General features: G+C 41.1%; 1 long non-coding RNA gene across 4 annotated transcripts in view; it reads left to right on the plus strand.

The window, feature by feature from the left end:
• LOC125110976 (uncharacterized) overlaps positions 1-10,927 on the plus strand; it is a 63,930-nt gene extending 53,003 nt beyond the window's left edge. For 3 of the 4 annotated variants that reach the window (XR_007130781.1, XR_007130783.1, XR_007130782.1), the window contains 2 exons: positions 8,209-8,406; positions 10,433-10,927. This is a non-coding gene — a long non-coding RNA (uncharacterized LOC125110976). Of the gene's footprint in view, positions 1-8,208; positions 8,678-10,432 lie in introns of all 4 variants that reach the window. The other variant, XR_007130784.1, reaches the window with a different exon arrangement.
• Positions 10,928-18,822: the final 7,895 nt, after the last annotated feature.

Here is an 18,822-nt window from a genome sequence, read left to right on the forward strand (position 1 = left end):
TTGGAGAAAGAATTTGGCAAAGAGACTGAAGGTAATTAAGTGAGGCAATTAAGTGTTTATTTGAAGAGAGAAGAGAGAGAAGATAGGTGCAGAGAAGATACAGGCACAGGCAGACTAGGTGGGGAGTGGGTGGAAAGGGAGAGAGAAAGACACAGACAGACAGAGAGAAAGAGCAAGAGAGGAAGGGGGCGACATGTACTTTGGAGACCCTTTAAGTCACTCGTGTGGGGGCGGTCCTTCCAGGCTTCCTCTGGCCAATCATCTTGCTTCATATGGCTTTGGCCTGACTCAGAGCCCTGCTCTCAGTATGGATTTTAGCACAAGTTGATAAGAAGTACTATGGTTTGGTTCCCCTCCTTTCTTAGACTCCTAAGGAACTTTGCTGTGAGTGTGTAATTCTGGAGGTCTCCTTGACCTCAAGAATGAGAAATAGATGATCTCTATCTTTTTTCCAAGCAGGATGCAGCTTTTATCTTGAAGTTATCTGTCCACAGGGAACAGATTACAGTTGCTCAGCCTAGGACCCATCTATCTCATGCTTCAAATGCAGAAAAAAAAAAAAAAAGTGTAAACTGTGGATCAAAAAATAAGATCATTCATAGAGCAACTACTCAGCTTATTGAAAGCAGACTTAATTTTATCTTGAGCTTGAGCAGTTTGACTAAATGAAAACAGACCCAAGGAGTCTGTCCTAAATCCGATTTAAACTTTTTAAAAATGGAAAATTGATTCCAGTTAGATGAGAGAAGTTCCAGGTCTGTAATGGGGCATTAAGGACTCATGGGGGGGAACTGTGAATTCCATTGAACCCTAGGTCCCTGGAGGCACTATGGCTATACTTTTCTATGTATGATCAGAATAACAGCCTCTAGGGAAATCATGTGACGTAATGCAAAACACAAGCTGTAGGGGATTGCTGATGCAGTTTAACTCTGTATCTTTCTAATTGTGCGATATCTGAAAGGTATCTCTGAGCCTCATTTTCCTTGAATGTAGCAGAAAGAAAATATTAATCACCTCAGAGATCTGTTGTGAATATTAAATTAGGTATTTTCACTTAGTTCATTACATGTTAAACAATAATAACAACAATAATATTGGTGGAAATAGCCATTTGTTGAATATTTTTCCCGGTTATTGAGAAATCACTTTTAGCATTCTTTTTTTTTTTTTTTTTTTGTCTCTTTAGGACCACATATGTGGCATATGAAGATTCCCAGGCTAGGGGTCAAATCAAAGCTGTAGCCGCCAGCCTACACCACAGCCACAGCAACATCAGATCTGAGCTGCATCTGCAACCTACACCACAGCTCACCACAACGCCAGATCCCTGACCCACTGAGCGAAGCCAGGGATCGAACCCACAACCTCATGGTTCTTAGTCGGATTCATTTCTGCTGCGCCACAATGGGAACGCCCACTTTTAGCATTCTTTTTAAAATATATTTTGGAGTATAGGTTAATCCCAACCTCCTGTGTTATCCCTCCTCCTCCTTTCCTCTTTGGTTTGTTTTCTATGTCTGTGAGTCTACTTCTGTTTTGTAAATTAGTTGATCTGCATCATTTTTTCAGATTCCACTTTCTCTGCCTGGCTTATTTCATTTAGTATGATAATCTGAAGGTCCATCCATGTTGCTGAAAATAGCACTCAAAAAATGGGTAGAAGATCTAAACAGACATTTCTCCAAAGAAGACTTACAGATAGCCAACAGGCACATGAAAAAATGCTCAGCATTGGTAATTATTAGAGCAAGGCAAATCAAAACTACAATGAGGTATCACTTCACATCAGTCAGAATGACAACCAAAAAGTCTACAAATAATGAATGCTGGAGATGGTGTGGAAAAAGGAATCTCCTGCACTATTGATGGGGATGTAAACTGGTACAGTCACTATGGAGAACCATATGAAAGTTCCTTAAACAACTAAAAATAGAGCTACCATATGATCCACAAATCCTACTCCTGGGCATATATCCAAAGAAAACGTAATTCAAAAATATTCATGCATCCCAGTGTTCATTGTCGCATTATTTATAATAGCCAATACATGAAAGCAACTTAAATGTCCATCAACAGATGAATGTATAAGGAAAATGTGGTACACATATATAATGGAATATTACTAAGCCATAAAAATGAAATAATGCCATTTGTTGAGTATTTAAAAGGAGATAGAGGAGCCATATTTGGCAGTGGACACTTCCCCTAGACATTTCAGACTAAACCTAGTGCCCAAAGTTATGTCTGCACAGACTCAATCCCTGTAATATATGTTTGGAAGCATGAGCTGTCCTCGTCTTTAAAAATTATAATTAGCTAAAATGTAGGAGCATCTCTTTTTCAGTGTAGAATTTATGCAGGAAGCTTCTTATATAAAAAGCGGACATTTTTGTAAGTAGCATGGTAACTTCACACAGGAAAAAATTAGTACTAAAATTAACATGCATGAATGATTACCTTTCAACTTGAGTTTTGCCTTCTTTCCTTAGACTAACAGCCTGAATTTCAGGAATTAAGGAGTTATCTTGTAGTGATTAATGTCCCACATGCTTAAAAAATGCTCAGACTCTAAGAATGCAAAAATAGAAAGATGAGATGGGAAAATGGAAAATAACTGTCTTTAGAATAAAATGGTTAAACTATATTTTGGAAGCATGCTAGGGCAGATAATATAAATTAATATATGATTAATCTTTAGAATAAGAAAAGATATTTAGAAACAAATTTACTTAGGAATTAGGCTGGATGATAATTAGTCTTTATCTTTCAAAAAGACATGAAATTGAGTTTTAAATCAAAACTAAGCCAAGTTTTAAGAACAGAAAAGTCTGGAATGAGGGGTGTTGATGGACTATTAAAAGAAAAAGGTAAAAGTAGCAGATTTAAGGAATGAGCTGCTTCCTCTCAGGATTGTTCCCAGCCTTCTTTTTCATTGTCAACACAAATCTAATCTGGTCAGAATCCTTACTCAATTTAACTCCTGGGTCATGTTACTCAGCCAACTCTATAAAAATCCTCAAATTATGTTAGAGTTGTCCTCAGAGCCCTGCCACTGCCTAGCTGTGTGCATGGTACTCATAAACTCTATTTGTCTCCTGCTGAATGTATTTTAACTCTGCTCTGTAGGATAAATAATCTCATTGTGTAAAACTAAAGAAATGAATCCAGGATTTTGTCTTTAAAATAGAAGGCAAATATAAAAATACAAGAATTAGAAAATATATATTTGGTAAACAATGTCATCATTTATTACAGGTGTTTCTTTACTGCTATAATTTTAAAAATCTTATTCCTGTGGGAATAAAGTTCAGGCATTATTTAGTAGAACAACTCTACCTTTGAGATCAACAACATTTTCAACTGACTGTAAGGATGCTGTGATTAAGATGAGTATCTATTGAAGGACTTTGTTTCGAAAGAAGCCTGTATGACCTACCTAATGCATTTTTTTTAAAAAAAGTATTTTGCAGACTCATAAGTAATATCAATCAGATATTCTTGTGATCTCCAAAGTTTTATATCTAGTTCAACTCCATCACTTTACTAATGAAGAAAAAGACTGTGGCACAATGGATTAGGTGGCATCTCTGGAGCGATGGGAGACAGGTTTGATCCCTGGCCAGGCACAGTGGGTTAAGGATCTGGTGGCTTGGATTTTACCACTCACCCAGGAATCCCATATGCCACAGGGTGGCCAAAGAAAGAGAGCGAGATGAATAGAATAAGAGGATCATATAAATTCTGAGTGAATCAATAGCCCACATTTCCTAATACCTAAAAGCCTTTCCAAACTAAAGTGTACACTGATTTTACAAAATAGAATGAAAACTTAGGTGAGTTCTTGAAGCTTCATCAGTGGTTCTTGAACTTTAATTGAAGCTAAGCTTAATATACAAGAGTCAAAATTACTTATCTAGGATTTTTATCATCAGAGAACAATTATTTTGTGAGGTATTGAACTATTTTCCAAAAATGGAAATGTCTTTGGGAGATATGAAGTGGAATGTCAGTAAGTTATTTACAATTTAGTGTGATTCTTTTTTTTTTTTTTTGGCTTTTTCTAGGGCTGCACCTGCAACACATGGAGGTTCCCAGGCTAAGGGTCTAATCAGAGCTGTAGCCACCGACCTACGCCAGAGCCACAGCAACTCGGGATCTGAGCCACGTCTGAGACCTACACCACAGCTCACAGCAACGCCAGATCCTTAACCCACTGAGCAAGGCCAGGGATCAAACCTGCAACCCCATGATTCCTAGTCTAATTTGTTACCACTCAGCCACGACGGGAACTCCTAGTGTGATTCTTTTTAACAATGAATCTCCCCACTGCCACCCAAACATCAAGCATAAGTTAAATTATCTTTTTCTTTTGCGGAAAGATATTTGATAGTAACGTGGCCAGTATGAATGGATGATTGTAGATTATTGAAAACTGTCAAGTGATGGCAGATTCAGGTCAGTAGCAGAAAGCAATTGATCACATAGTAGATAGGGGAGTGTGGGGAACAGAGACCTGAGAAAAGAACTTCAGGAAGAGGAGAGGGACATCTTGGTCTCCTTGACAACTCTACAGAAATGGTCCTTTATCCCTTCACTCTAATAAATTAGACCCCAATATTCCTTCTAAACCAAACTGGTAAATAGTGGTCCAACACTAAAACATTCCAGTATATCACTAATGTCCCTAGGCTTAGTTTCAGCTGTGGCAAAGCCCTGGTGGGCTGAGCAGAAAAGCATCTTCAAGAGGTCAAGCCAGGTCTTTAGGATGAAGGAGCTCTTCAGGGAATTGAGTGAGTGGTCCAGGCAGCGTTTCTCATCCTACCTGCCCTGGTATGTTCTGGTGTGAATCTGGTATGGCAGGTGATGGCGCTAGAATCCTTTCCCATCTGAAACCCCAACCTCAAGGTAAGAACCAGGTGTCCTGATGTGAAATTCACCTAGTCTGAAGGCTCTGACCTATACTTCTCTCTCCCCCAGCTTCCATTTCCAAACCACATTTTAGCCTCCTCCTCCAAATGCTCTCCCCTCAAGCTGCCCACAGTCTCTCTGGATTTCTTCTAAATACATCAAGCTCTTCTCCTCCTCAGGGCCTTGCAGCCACTGGCTTTCCCCCGTGAATTAATCCTTCTCCAGCCCTTTGCATGACTTGCTTTTTTTAGACTGAAATACCATTTTTCTTGACTGCCGTGTTACAGAAAGTGTTTTCTGTTTATTTTCTTTCTCAGGTCCCTTTTAATTATTTAAATGCCTTAAAGGAAAGAAATCCAGGCCCTAACTGTGTATTCTCTGGCCTCCTCTCGCTAGAAGGTAGGCTGCCTATTTGGCAGGCTGTGCCTTGCTTACTATTGTTTCTGTCTTGCCTACCACATGAATACCTTTCCTAAAACACAGTTACTGTGCTGGTTTTCATGAGAGTTAGGTGGGGTAGATCTCAGCTCCAGAAACGGCCAGGCTGCCACTATGCTATGGAAGATGGCCAGCAGGATTTGTAGATTTGCCTTGACAGAGGGGCAGGTGAGAATCTCCCTCAAGGCATGAAAAAGGGCTGCAGCAGAAGGAGCCTGCATTTTGCTCAGGATAGAGCTAGATCTCTTTTGCAAAGCTAGCTCAAACCCTTTCATGAGGCTCCAGAATTTTGCCCTGTGCGAAGGGAGAGACTTTAGTCTGAAAAAGTGAAAGAAATGTAGTTTGATTAAATGTTACTTGAGGATTATTATGTCCACAAAAAAACAAACAAGTAGCTTTATGGAGCCTGTGTGACACCTGAAATTTAAGAATTGCTATCTCAAGACTAATCTCCTTGAAGGAAGGAATTCTGCCTTATCCATCCCTGTAGCATAAAGCCCTGGACAAAAGAAAAATGATCCATCATTTAAAAAATACTAACTGCTCCTAAATACTACTGCTAATACTAAATTAAATACTAACCACTCCATCCAACATGAGAAGGCTTTCAAGAATACTCTCAACAGCTGGGAGAGGAGTTCCTGTTTTGGCTCTGCAGGCAGATTAAAGACCTAATGTCTCTGTGAGGATGTGGGTCCAATCCCTGGCCTTGCTCAGTGGGTGAAGGATCAGGTGTTGGCTGTAAGCTGCACCATTATAGGTGGCAGATGCTTTTGGGATCTGGCATTGCCAGCACTGTAGTGTAGGCTGGCAGCTACAGCTCTGATTCCACCCCTGGCCCGGAAACTTCCCTATGCCTTAGGTGTGACTAAAAAAATATAAAGAGCTGAGAGAAAACATTGGTTAAGTTTAGTTAAACCTGACATGACTATTCCTAAGGTAATAGCCATTCCTAGCTTCCTATTCTCCTTGATATTGGAATTGAATAAATTATGGGGAACAAAGGTGGGGGCAGGGCAGGAAACAGTTTACAAGTGCTTCCCGTATAGCAAACCCAGATCTACATGCATTCCTTCCAGTATGATGTAAGAATTACACAAGCCAGTCTACAATACTGTTATTATTTTTACTGAAATTGAGATACAGAGTACCTACTTTCTCATGATCCCAAAGCTAGGAAGTCGCAAGGCTGAAATCTGAAATGAAGAAAGGTTGTCTGACTTAGAAAAAAGTTCTATTTCCATTATAAGACGCTTTCAATAAAACACTCTGAGAAACTGCAGAAATCATTCACATGCTGGTAGGACCCCAGGGCTCCCTTCAGAATGGCTTCCTTTTTTAAAGGGACTGCATATTTAAAAGGGTGATATTTGGACCAAAGAAGAACTCTCCAATAGAAGAATCTCAGGCAGAGAAAAAAATTCACAGCCTGCTGTACAGGTCACTCACATCCTGGTGAGAGGAAGCCAGAGAATAAACCAAAAAAATCCATTAAAACCTGGAATTATTCCCTTTAAAGTATTAAACAGTGGCAGGAGTTCCTGTTGTGGCGCAACAGAAACGAATCCGACTAGGAACCATGAGGTTGCAGGTTTGATCCCTTGCCTCGCTCAGTGGTTGAGGATCCGGTGTTGCCATGACCTGTGGTGGCTGTGACAGAGGCGGCTCAGATCCCGCATTGCTGTGGCTCTGGCATAGGCTGGCGGCTACAGCTCCGATTGGACCCCTAGACTGGGAGCCTCCATATGCTGTGGGTGCAGCCCTAAAAAGACAAAAGACCAAAAAAAAAAAAAAAAAAAACCCCACAAACAAACAAAAAATCCACAGTAGCAGAGAAAGAGAATGAAGAGAAAACATTTTCTAAATAGGGCCATCAGGGGAAATGATGTCTGTACAAATTTGGGGAGGAGCATGTGCTTCTATGCTTATAAAGTGGCACTCACCTGATCTTCACATGGGCCAGCCCTCAAGCTTCGCCATTTCTTTTCTACAACTCTTATTTTACATCTTATTTCCTCTAGTTATTCAATATTTCCAGTACCTGGTGGTTTTTGCAGTTTTTAAGAAATGTTAGTATCCAATGTCTTGAAATGCTATTAAATGGCATTAGTTTTTGTTTTCTTTTTTTTTCCTCTCAGATACAAACCTTGACTAAAGCTCCAAATTTGTGTTTTGACCATGTTACTGCCCGTGATAAGCATGCCAGATGTTGTCCCAACCTTTGTTGTTTCCTCTTTAAGGATCAGAGTGACAAACCTGGCAATTAATCCAGGTTCGCAGAGCCCATGTCAAGGTGTTTTATTTGAAACTCAACTAGGTCACAAAATAATATGTAAGTCAAAAACTGAGTTTCTAAAAAGATCAGGGCACAAAGATAGAGACATATCAGTTATGAAAAGCATCTCTTGGAAGTCACTCCACAGCATTTCCGTAAGCTCAGCAATGCACCACATCCTGTTATAAGAGTGACAGACCCAAAAATCTAACTATTTTTATTCCCACATCCATTATCTCTGTCATTTCCAGAAAGGTCCTCTGAGATAAGTACCCTTTAAATAAGAAAAGTAACTGAGGCAAAGCAAGATAAAGCCACAACTAAGTTCCAAAACCTGAACCCATATGAATCTACATTCTCTGGAGCAGGATAAGCCAGGGGTGGAGAACACAGATGCTGGAATCAGATAGCTATGTTTGAGTCATGCCTCCATTAATTATTAATCAGAGATTGGGCAAGTTCCTTCGCCACTTCATGCTTTGGTTAAAATAGGGGTACTAGTTATCACTATTTTAAGGATTACGTGAGGATTAAAAAAACATGATCTATGCTGTTGCTAATTATTATTATTGGTCTGTCTCCAGGTCCATCATTCTTTCCAGTTCACTTCAGCTGCAAGTGAGCAGTCTTGCCACAGGAAGTAGCTTCAATCCACTTGCTGGCGAGGGACCATCTCGCCATCTCCCACAGTGCCTGGTGCAGACATCTTTATTGTTACTGCAGGAGACATTGACAAGGAACAGCACTGTTTTTCTCCAAAACTGCATCACAAAATGAGAATGGTATTTGGTTCTGTCTTTAAGCGTAGATGAATGTGAACATATCTTCCAGTCTTGATGCCTCTAAAACCAAGATATTATATTTTTACCACCTGCTCAGAAAGGTATATGCCTTAAGCATGCAAGGCCCCCAGGATGGTTCCTTTATAATTCCTACAATAGAGTAAATCCCCCTCCCTTCCAAAGGAGTAAATCCTCAACCACAAGTAACTGTGATCTGTCTGCGTACAGAAAAAGAAAATTGGGCTTCTTTATAAGAGCACCATGAGACACAGTAAGTCATGGTCTTGGGGCTGGCAGAGGGCAGGGACTAGATCTAAAGTGATGTCTGGAGAAGTGGTGGGACTGGTAGAGCAGGGGCTTGTGGCAGGTCCCCAAGGCAGCCCTGAATAAGGAAGAGGGGGACTTTTTTTTTTTTTTTGTCTTTTTGCCTTTTCTAGGGCCACTCCTGAGGCATATGGAGGTTCCCAGGCTAGGGGTCTAATCGGAGCTGTAGCCGCCAGACTACACCACACTCCATAGCAACACCAGATCCGAGCCACATCTGCAACCTACACCACAGCTCATGGCAGCACCGGATCCTTAACCCACTGAGCAAGGCCAGGGACCAAACCCGAAACCTCATGATTCCTAGTCAGATTCGTTAACCACTGCGCCATTACGGGAACTCCCCGAAGGGGACATTTTTAAGGCACCTTCACCAAACATGGGATAGAGGGGCTCGGGGCCAAGGTTAAGACCTGATCATTCAGGTAATACCTGTGCAAGAGCAGGTAGCTGCCTTTTAGCCTATGTCTCAAATAAGATTTCAAATGCTTCTCAGGCATACAGAGAAGTCCCAGGGTATTAAGACTTGCAGGACTCTGTGTGGGTTGCTTCTAAAACCAGAAGGAATGCAGCAGGCTTGCCAAGAGATGAGCTGCCCCTGCCTGAAAGCAGAGGAAAACAGTTCTCTTTATTCTTTCCTTCTCCCATAGCAAAATGAAAGTACACCCAAGGCCATGGAGACCTGTTCTGCAGGACAGCATGACCTTTCATGCTCAAGCCTGGGCCAGGAAATAAGGCAGAACCTGCCACTTAAGCTATATATCCCGTTTGGGAAAAATATTTTCCATTTAGATTTCTAGAAAATGCCATGTTGCACACTTGTGTATTTTTAAAAAGCTTCTCCTTGTTTAAAATTTTATTAATGCAAACATTTGGATATGAGATAGAGACAGATTTTTAAAAGATGAAATTTAAAAGTGTTCCTTTGCCTAATAATTTAGTAGCCTCTGCAATGACTTTTCAAAAAACACACACAGAGTTAAACTCCTTCCCCTAAGTAATTTCACTTTTTGTGTCAAAGTCAAAACTAAACTAAAGATGGTTTAAGCATTCTAGAAGATTCCAGGAAATCAGTTTTTAGATTCATTTAATGACTTTTTTCTTTCTTTTTTTTTTTTTTTTTTTTTTAATGGCTGCACTCGCAGCACATGGAAGTTCCTGTGCCAGGGTTTGAATCAGAGCCGCAACTGTGGCAAAACCAGGCCACGCCTCTGCAGCGACCCTAGCTGCTGCAGTTGGATTCTTAACCCACTGCAGCACCAAGGGAACTCCAAAAATGACTTTTGTCAAATGTTGGCTTTGGTGATAGTGAGGCTCCATATATATCAAAATGAATTTTAATAGGACAGTGACTAAATTAAAATTTGACCAAAGTGAATAATTGAAAATGGTTAACTATCATTCTGTTTTTTATAAATGGCAACAGAAGATAAAGAGGTGAGAGGATCCCAAATACTAAAAATAAGCCATTTCATTCTTTCATTCTGCACATCGAAAATGTTATGTTGTTGATGTAAATAATACAGCCCCTTCCTTTGGAAATTGTTCTAAAGATGAAGACTATCATGTTGATCTTACTGTATTTTTAAGAGGAAACTTTAAAAAATTATTCATATGCTGATGAAGCTATGTTATTGCTGACATTATGAATTATTCTGAAATACTTAAATTGCTCGTGGGCATCTCTCCCCACTGTATGCAGGAGTTTTACCTCAACACTCTGATAGACCAGCAGTGCCTTCTGCATGGGCTGCTGATGCAGCAGTTGGCATGGACATCGGAGAAAAGATTCAGAGGATGGAAACTACAAACACTGGGACATGAAAAAAATACCACTAAAGCAGCTGAACATGCTGACGGCAAACTCAAAATGACTTTGTTGCCAGTTTTTGCTAAATTACACATCTTTCCAAAGACATCCTACATCAATCAGCATTCAGATTCAACAAGTGCTTCCCAAGACTAATACGGGCCAAGACAACTGTCAGGCATGCTCATGTATTTAGCACATGTAACTCCCACTACAAACCTTTGGAGTAGGCTTGATTCCCACAGTAACCCAGCTGAGGACTGGCTTTGCTTTCTTGCTTTGGAGTCATGGCATCTCATATATGCCAATTGACCTGTATTAGACAAGGATTTTGTTTTGCTTTGTTTTTCTTACTGCTTTTTAACCATAAAACCCAGGCAGACATAAGCAACGGTTCTCCACCTGGGGTGATTTGACCCTATTGTTTACCTCTTTTATTTTTTTATTGAAGTACAGTTAAGATATTATATGAGTTTTAGGTATACAACATATTGATTCAATATTTTTATAGATTATAGTTCATTTAAAGCTATTATAGAATATTGGCTATTTTCTCCATGGCGATATGTCTTTGCAGCTCATTTATTTTATAGTTAGTAGTTTGTACTTTTTTTCACTAGCCACATCCACAGCATATGCAAACTCCTGGGCCAGGGATTGCAACCTATACTGCAGCAGTGCTGAATCCTTTCACCCACTGTGCCAGGCCTGGGGTCAAATCCATGTCTCCACAGCTGGAGCCACTGCAGTCAGATTATTAACCCATTTTGCCACAGAAGGAACTCCAGTAGTTTGTATTTTTAAACCCCTACTCCTAGCTTACCACCCCTCCATCGCTTCCCTCTCAATACTGAATCACCAGTTCATTCTCTATAGTTGTGAATCTGTTTGTATTTTGCAATGTTTATTCATTGTTTATTTTTTCTATTTTTAAGATATTGCTTTTATTTTTTATTTAATTAGTTTATTTTTATTATAATTGATTTAGAATGTTCTGTCAATTTCTGCTGTACAGCAAAGCGACTCAGTCATACATATATATGTATGTGTGTGTGTGTGTGTGTGTGTGTGTGTACACATTCTTTTCCTCATTCTTTTTATCCTTGAGAATATGATATAAACTGATTAGAACCAAGTAGGCCCAAGATGGCAGATCTAGTTCAGTGGAATCCTAGATCAATGGAAGAGGATAGAAAGCCCAGAAATAAACCACATATTTATGGTCAACTAATCTGTGACAAAGGAGGCAAGAATATACAGTTGAGAAAGAAAGTCTCTTCATCAGTGGTGCTGGAAAAACTGGACAGCTACGTGTAAATGAATGAAATTAGCATATTCTCTAACACCATGCAGAAAAATAAACTCAAAGTAGATTAAAGACCTAAATTTAAGATACTATAAAACTCTAAAAGGAAAACATAGAACACTCTTTGACACAAACCACAGCAACATCTTTTTGGATCCACCTTTTAGGGTAATGAAAGTAAAAACAAAAATAAGCAAATGGGACCTAATTAAACTTAAAAGCTTTTGCCAGCAAAGGAAACCATAAACAAAACAACACAGAACGAGAGAAAATTTTTGCAAATGAAGCAACCCAGAAGGGATTAATTTCCAAAATATACATACAACTCATGAAGCTCAATATCAAAAAAAAAAAAAAAATCAAAAAATAGAAAAGGAATTCCCATTGTGGCTCAGCGGATTAAGAACCCAACTAGTATCCATGAGGTGAATTCAATCCCTGACCTTGCTCAGTGGGTTAAAGGATCCAGTGTTGCTGTGACAGCTCAGATTTGGCAGTGCTGTGGCTGTGGCATAAGCCAGCAGCTGCAGCTCTGATTTGATGCTAGCCAGGAACCTCCATATGCCATGGGTATGGATCTACAAAGACACATGCGCAAAGGAGATCTAAGTAGACATTTCTCCAAAGAAGATGTATAGAGGGCCAAAAAGCATATGAAAAGATGCTCATCATTGCTAAAATTTAGAAAAATGTGAATCAAAACTACTATGAGATACCACCTTACACCGGCCAGGATGGCTATCATCAGAAAGTTTACAAACAATAAGTGCTAGAGAGGGTGTGGGAAAAGGAAACCCTCTTATACTGTTGGTAGGAATGTAAGTTGGTGCCATCATTATGGAAAGCAGTATAGAGGTTCCTTAAAAAACTAAAAATAGAACTAACATATGACCCAAGAATCCCACTCCTGGGCATCCATCCAAAGAAAACTATAATTCAAAAAGGAGCATGCACCCTAATGTTCATTGCATCGCTGTTTACAATAGCTAAGACATGGAAGCAACCTAAATGTCCATTGACAGAGTAATGGGTACACAATGGAACATTACTCAGTCATAAAAAAGAATGAAATAATGCCATTTGTAGCAATGTGGATGGACCTAGAGGTTATTGTACTAAGTGAAGTAAGTCAGAGAATGCCTAATATCATATGATACAAGATGATACAAATATGTGGAATCTAAAAATGATACAAATGAACATTATAAAACCGAAACAGACTCACAGACTTGGAAAACAAATGTATGTTTACAAAAGGGGATAGGTGGGAGGAGGGATAGATTTGGGGTTTGGGGATTAGCGTATGCACACAATTGTATATGGAATGGATGGCCAACAGGGACCTGCTGTATGCACAGGGAATTCTACCCACTATTCTGTGATAACCTATATGGGAAAAGAATCTGAAAAAGAATGGATATATGTATGTGTATAACTGAATCACTGTTGTATGGAAGAAATTATCACAACATTGTAAATCAACTATACTTCAATAAAACTTGAATAGAAAAAATATATTGAATTTAAAATTCAATATTAATCTCATCTCTTCCTCTATTCTTCTTGTTAGTTGGGTGGAGTTAGGGGAGGGAGCCTGTTGCACTCTCAGCTTCGGTGGGACCAGAGGAAGCATGGATTTGCTTTTCCTCTTTCTTTAAAGTTCTAACTCCCAAACTATGCCAGGCAGATAGCATTTTTCCTTCCCTCAACCATGCTGGTGGTTGTTTCAGTCCTCTCTCTGTTGGTTGTTGCAGTTTCTCTGGCTAATGCTGGCTAAGCCCTTTCATTTTCTGGCTTCTACTTTGTTTAGTTTTGTTTTTTCGCCATCTGTGGTATGTGGAGTTCCCCAGGGCAAAGGATCAGATCTGAGCTGCAGTTGCAACCTGTTCAGTAGCTGCAACAACACTGGGTTCCTAACTCACTGTGCCAGGCCAGGGTTTGGTATTGAACCTGCATCTTGGTGCTCTAGAGATGCCACCAATCCTGTTGTGCAACAGCTAGAGCTCCCTACTTCATTTCTGGTTTTTTTGTTTGTTTGTTTTGTTTTGTTTTTAACAGAGAGAGGTACTACTCCATCCTTCAGTTTTGGTTTCCTTCTATTTTTACCACTCTATCTATATCCTCCTTCTGCCTCTTGACTCTTCCCATCTTTTATTTGGAGAGTAGTTGGTAGCAGTCAGTCACAGGGATCATCTGTTGTCTCAGAATAGGCCTCTTTAAGGTGTGGACAGCCTTCTGTAGAATGGCTCATCAATGTCAGATAGGTCTTAAAGGGAGTTCTCATGGTGGCTCCGTGGGTTAAAAGCCTGGCATAGTGTCTATGAGGATGCAGGTTTGATCCCTGGCCTCTCTCAGAGTGCTAAGGATCTGGCATTGCCACAAGCTGTGGTGTAGGGCACAGATGTGGCTCAGATTTGGCATTGCTGTAGCTGTGGTATAGGCCAGCAGCTGCAGCTTGGATTAAACCACTAGCCTGGCAACTTACATATGCCAGAGGTGCAGGTGTAAAAAGAAAAAAAAATCAATGTCAGGTAGGTCTTGAGGACCTACAGTATCAGGGAGGGTGTGGTACCATGAAAATGTGCCACCCAGATCTCCTGCTGCAGAGAATATGATTGACTGGTGGCATTAACTGCCACCCTTCTGAGTGGCATGCTAGGACCAGGTTTCCCATGGTTTCCTCCAACTAATAGAGAAACATGGTTAAGGAACTAATGCAAGACTATTCCTAAACAACACAAGACTTTTAATAGGCAGATTTTCTTGAGAACATCAAATTGGCCAACATTTTCATAGAACTGTGCTGCAGTCTGAAGCTCTTACTACTCACTTCCCTTTGCTTTCTCAAGATCTCCTCGCCTTCACAGGCTTCAGACTTGTATATAGGCCAAAAGGCTCTCCCTGCCTTCTGTGGTATCTTCCCCTTAATTCTTAATTGGCATCTCCTCCATTAAATCAAATCCCATTTTGACATATGCTTCTCACTGGAGCAGAACTAACATAAGTGGTGGAAAATGCAGTAAGGTGGCATCTGAGACTGGCTTGCTCATTGCTCTGTGACCAATAAGGATGCTGTCATGAGTGGTGTATAGTACACAGGTGTTCTCTGGCCTAAGGTGGTATTGCAGGTGCTAAAGATTTCACAAGTAGTGACCTGGGGAAGCTCCCTGGTGCAGGGGAATATCTTGGTTGGTGCAAGCTTCAAGCTTTTTAAAAATAATGAGAGTGCAATGTCTGTGGAACAAAGAAGTTGGTCAGTGACTGCTAAACTATGTTGATACCCTGCACAAGGATAATGGAAAACTGAGCACTTTTAACAGGCATTTAAAAGTAAGTGTGAGAACCAGAGGGCTTTATTAGTACCTTTTTTCCTATGATGGGAGGGCTGACTCTGCTGAGAAGCTGACCAGAGATCTGACTGCTGAAGCTGGAACTCCTAAGATATAGACAATAGTGAGATAGCTTGGAAAAGGTTGAGACCCTGAAAAATCAGATGAGGGCCTTTGGAAGTATGCTAAAAAGTATGAGAGTGTTGGCTCTATACATACCCCCGGCCCCCTTGACAGCCCTCAGAGCTTGCAGCAAGTTCCCTACCTCGTAAGAGCTAACATTCCCTCTAGACTGGAAGATGCAGCCGACACGTCTTCCCAACAAAGCAAGAGGCACCCCCTTTAAGAGCCACTCCTACTTTATCTCCTGTATTGAAGACAGATAGTCAATTGAAAATCCATTGGCCAGGTAAGAGAAAGAAGAGGTCATATATTGGAAGGAGCTACAAAACTGGCCAGTCTGTACCAATACTGGATTTTGAGGATATATGATCAAGGACAATGGAATGTTAAGAGTGGATATTCAAGACTTCATTGACCTGGGGGAAATTTCTCAAGACACTGAATTTAACACCTACCCTGGCAAGGGCCCTAGAGGATGAGGCAAACTCTCTATTGGGGTGTTTATTTAAAACCTAGAGAAAGTGATGGCCCAGTTTAAGTGCAAATGCTTGGGTCCCGGAAGATGGTAGAGAAAGGAATAAAGAGACTGAGGGATGTGGGCATGCCAGCATGGATGTATTGTATGAGGTCAGAAGATCTAGCAGAGCACTCTGTTTTTCAGGAAGGTCCAGAGGACATACAGTTCACCAAGGCCACCAATAATGCACTGATGAAAAGGATAGCAGTTTAGTGGGAGCTCTCCTCTGCAGGCCAGGGCTTACAGTGGGAGCGGCAGCCATGTAGCTGACAGACCTGAGTTTGATGGTATCTGTGGGGATGAACCTTGAATTATTAGAGGTTAGGTAGCAGTACTTAACTGCCAGAAGCCAGGAGAACATAATTACCGTAATAACTGGCAGGTACAGAAGGAAGCCAAGGGGACTTGAGCTTCAGGGAGTTTTGTAGATGGTTAATAGAGCATATCATTCCCAGGAGCAAAACGGATGGCGGCCAGAAAGGCTGCTGTAAAAATCTACAGCCTGAAAAAGGATGAACAGGGGAGCAGGAGGCTGAGGACAGTAATTCCAATACAAAGTCAAAATTCTCTGCTCGGTTCCCAGACAGGAGCCAAATTTCAGGTGCAGAACTGATTGACATTATCTCCTCCTGGGAGGAATGGCGCCTCCACTAAATACCTAAAGGATGCAGGGCTTGTGGTCCCTATCATATTTCCATTTGGGCAACATTCTGGCCGCTACAGAAACACGATGGGTCCTGAAGATAGAGAGCACCATGCGCCAAGCTTAGCCACATAGTGGACCTGCTCCCACTGACCCATTACAGTGATGAAAATGGGCTGATCAGAAAGGTCAGGGAGTCCGTGGCTCATTTGGGGGCTGCACTCCACAGACCTACAAGGCCCCGTGCTTGTCCAGTTTCAAGACTGAAGGAAGAACCTGGAGTCAGTAACAGAGACGTCAATGGTTTAATGGATGAGGGAGCTTATAGGACTGAAGCAAGGTCCTGGAGCGACACCCCACCTTGTGAGGTGGATGGTGGGCAGGACATGGTGGCCGTAACGCCCCCTTCCTGTTGGGGAAGGGGAGATTACCGGTTATATGGGGAATTACATCAGGTTGGCTAATTAGTTACCAGGGAAATCATCAGAGGTATGTCCCCACTACCCGTTAATGAGCTCTCACTAGCTGGGGCCTGGGACAAGTACCTAGGAAGGTCAGCCGTGTGCACGGGGTAAAGCAGGCACGGGTTGGGTAGGGGATGGACAGGCAGCAGCAGAACAACCATCCTGAGTGGCATGACACACACTAGTGAAGTGAAAACACTTGCACTCCAGGTTGGATGAGTGTCCTCCCACCCCTGAGTATCCACTTTCTCTCACTGGTGCCTGTCTCTGCCTGCCTTCTCCATCCCCCTCCCTTCATCCTTCCAGCCACTTCCCTCCAATAAGTCTCTTGTGCATCCAGTCCTGTCTGGAGTCTGCTTTTAGGAGTGTCCAAACTAACACAGGGGCCTTTGATGTTAGTTTATGCAAAAAAAAAAAAAAAAAAAAAAGTCAGAGTAAAAAAACTCCATCAGGGCTTATTTTTCTCGAGTAATTTTTTTTCCCCCTTGGATATTTTCCCCAACTCTCCGGTAAACAATTTCAAGTAATGAAGTGTTTGTCCCCCAGCTCTTGCTATCCTCTCGGACTAAGGATTCTATTTCCCAAGGCTACTCCCATCCACAGTAGTGACATAAATTATAACCACAGCAGGGCTTGAAGAATGCAAGCTCAATTCAGGCCTCCAAGACCAGAGGTTCTCACTTTATGCTCAAGGCTCCTATTCCAAATCGGCTTTGACTGGTGATCATTAACGCAAAAGGAAACCTGCTGATCTTTGTCTGTGTGGTCTCCCCCTCCCTGCCTTTCCTTTTAGTCTTCGTAGTATTGTAGGTGGCCCTTGAGGGAGCACAAGGTCTGTTCCACATGTGGCCCACCCTAGGCGAATCGTTGTGTGGTTCTGATAAGATTTCAGGATCCACCCTGTCCAGGGTTTCTGTGATCTTCAGGAAGCGCCCTCTTGGGATGGAACTGTTTGAAGGTTAGAGCCCCCTCCATGCCAATGACCTTGCCTTTGAGCTGAAATTAATAGTCACTTCCACCAAGTACACTTTCACAGGTAAGCAAGGAATCACCGGGCCAGTATTGACTGCCTACATCATATTATTCCCCCAGACTCCAGGAGCATGGACTTACACAAATACCCATCAGCATCCTTCCTCACCCACGAGTAGCTCTGTATCATGTTAATTTGCTATGCAAGGTGCATATCACGTCTTTATGCCTTTTTCAAAATGAGTATTGCTGAACACTCATTTCTTGAAATGCTAATGTTTGTTCTGCAAAAATTGTTCCGTGGTACAAATTAAACTATCAAACTGAGGCAGATCTAAAGTCATGGTGACCTACGTAAGCAAATCGAAGCCTGTAATGGCCTTAAGGGTTAAAAAAAAAAAAAAAAAAAAAGCTAAGGATAAACAATCACAAGCAGCCAAGTGGGCTTTAAACTGTAGCCAATCAATAATTTCCTTTCTTTCTTTCTTTTTTCCTTTCTTTCTTTCTTCTCTTTCCTCCCTCCCTTCCTTCCTTCCTCTCTCTCTCTTTCTTTCTTGCTTTTCTCTTCACTTCCTCTTTATTAGGCTTTCTTCTAGCTGCTTTCAGAGTGTTCCTAACCACTTCAGCTTGGCGCTGCCTGATACAAATTGATTTTGCTCAAATAAATTTTTTAAATGTGCAATATGCCTCAGTTTGTCTTTTAACAATGATTAAATAAATTTTGAAACTACTGGGGTAAAACAATGTGTAAAGGAGTACAAAAAAATTTGACGTCAGAACTTCTCAGATGTTTTAAAATGACCGAGAACATTATCAGTTTCTCAGAGTGAACAGAGTAGATACTATTTGCCAAAATTATTTACCAAGAAACCCATGGAGTCCATCCTGATTTCCGCAGGGTAACTTTCCACAAATAATGCCTCAGGGA

This window comes from Phacochoerus africanus, chromosome 11 (genome assembly GCF_016906955.1).
Source record: "Phacochoerus africanus isolate WHEZ1 chromosome 11, ROS_Pafr_v1, whole genome shotgun sequence".
Classification (NCBI taxonomy): domain Eukaryota; kingdom Metazoa; phylum Chordata; class Mammalia; order Artiodactyla; family Suidae; genus Phacochoerus; species Phacochoerus africanus.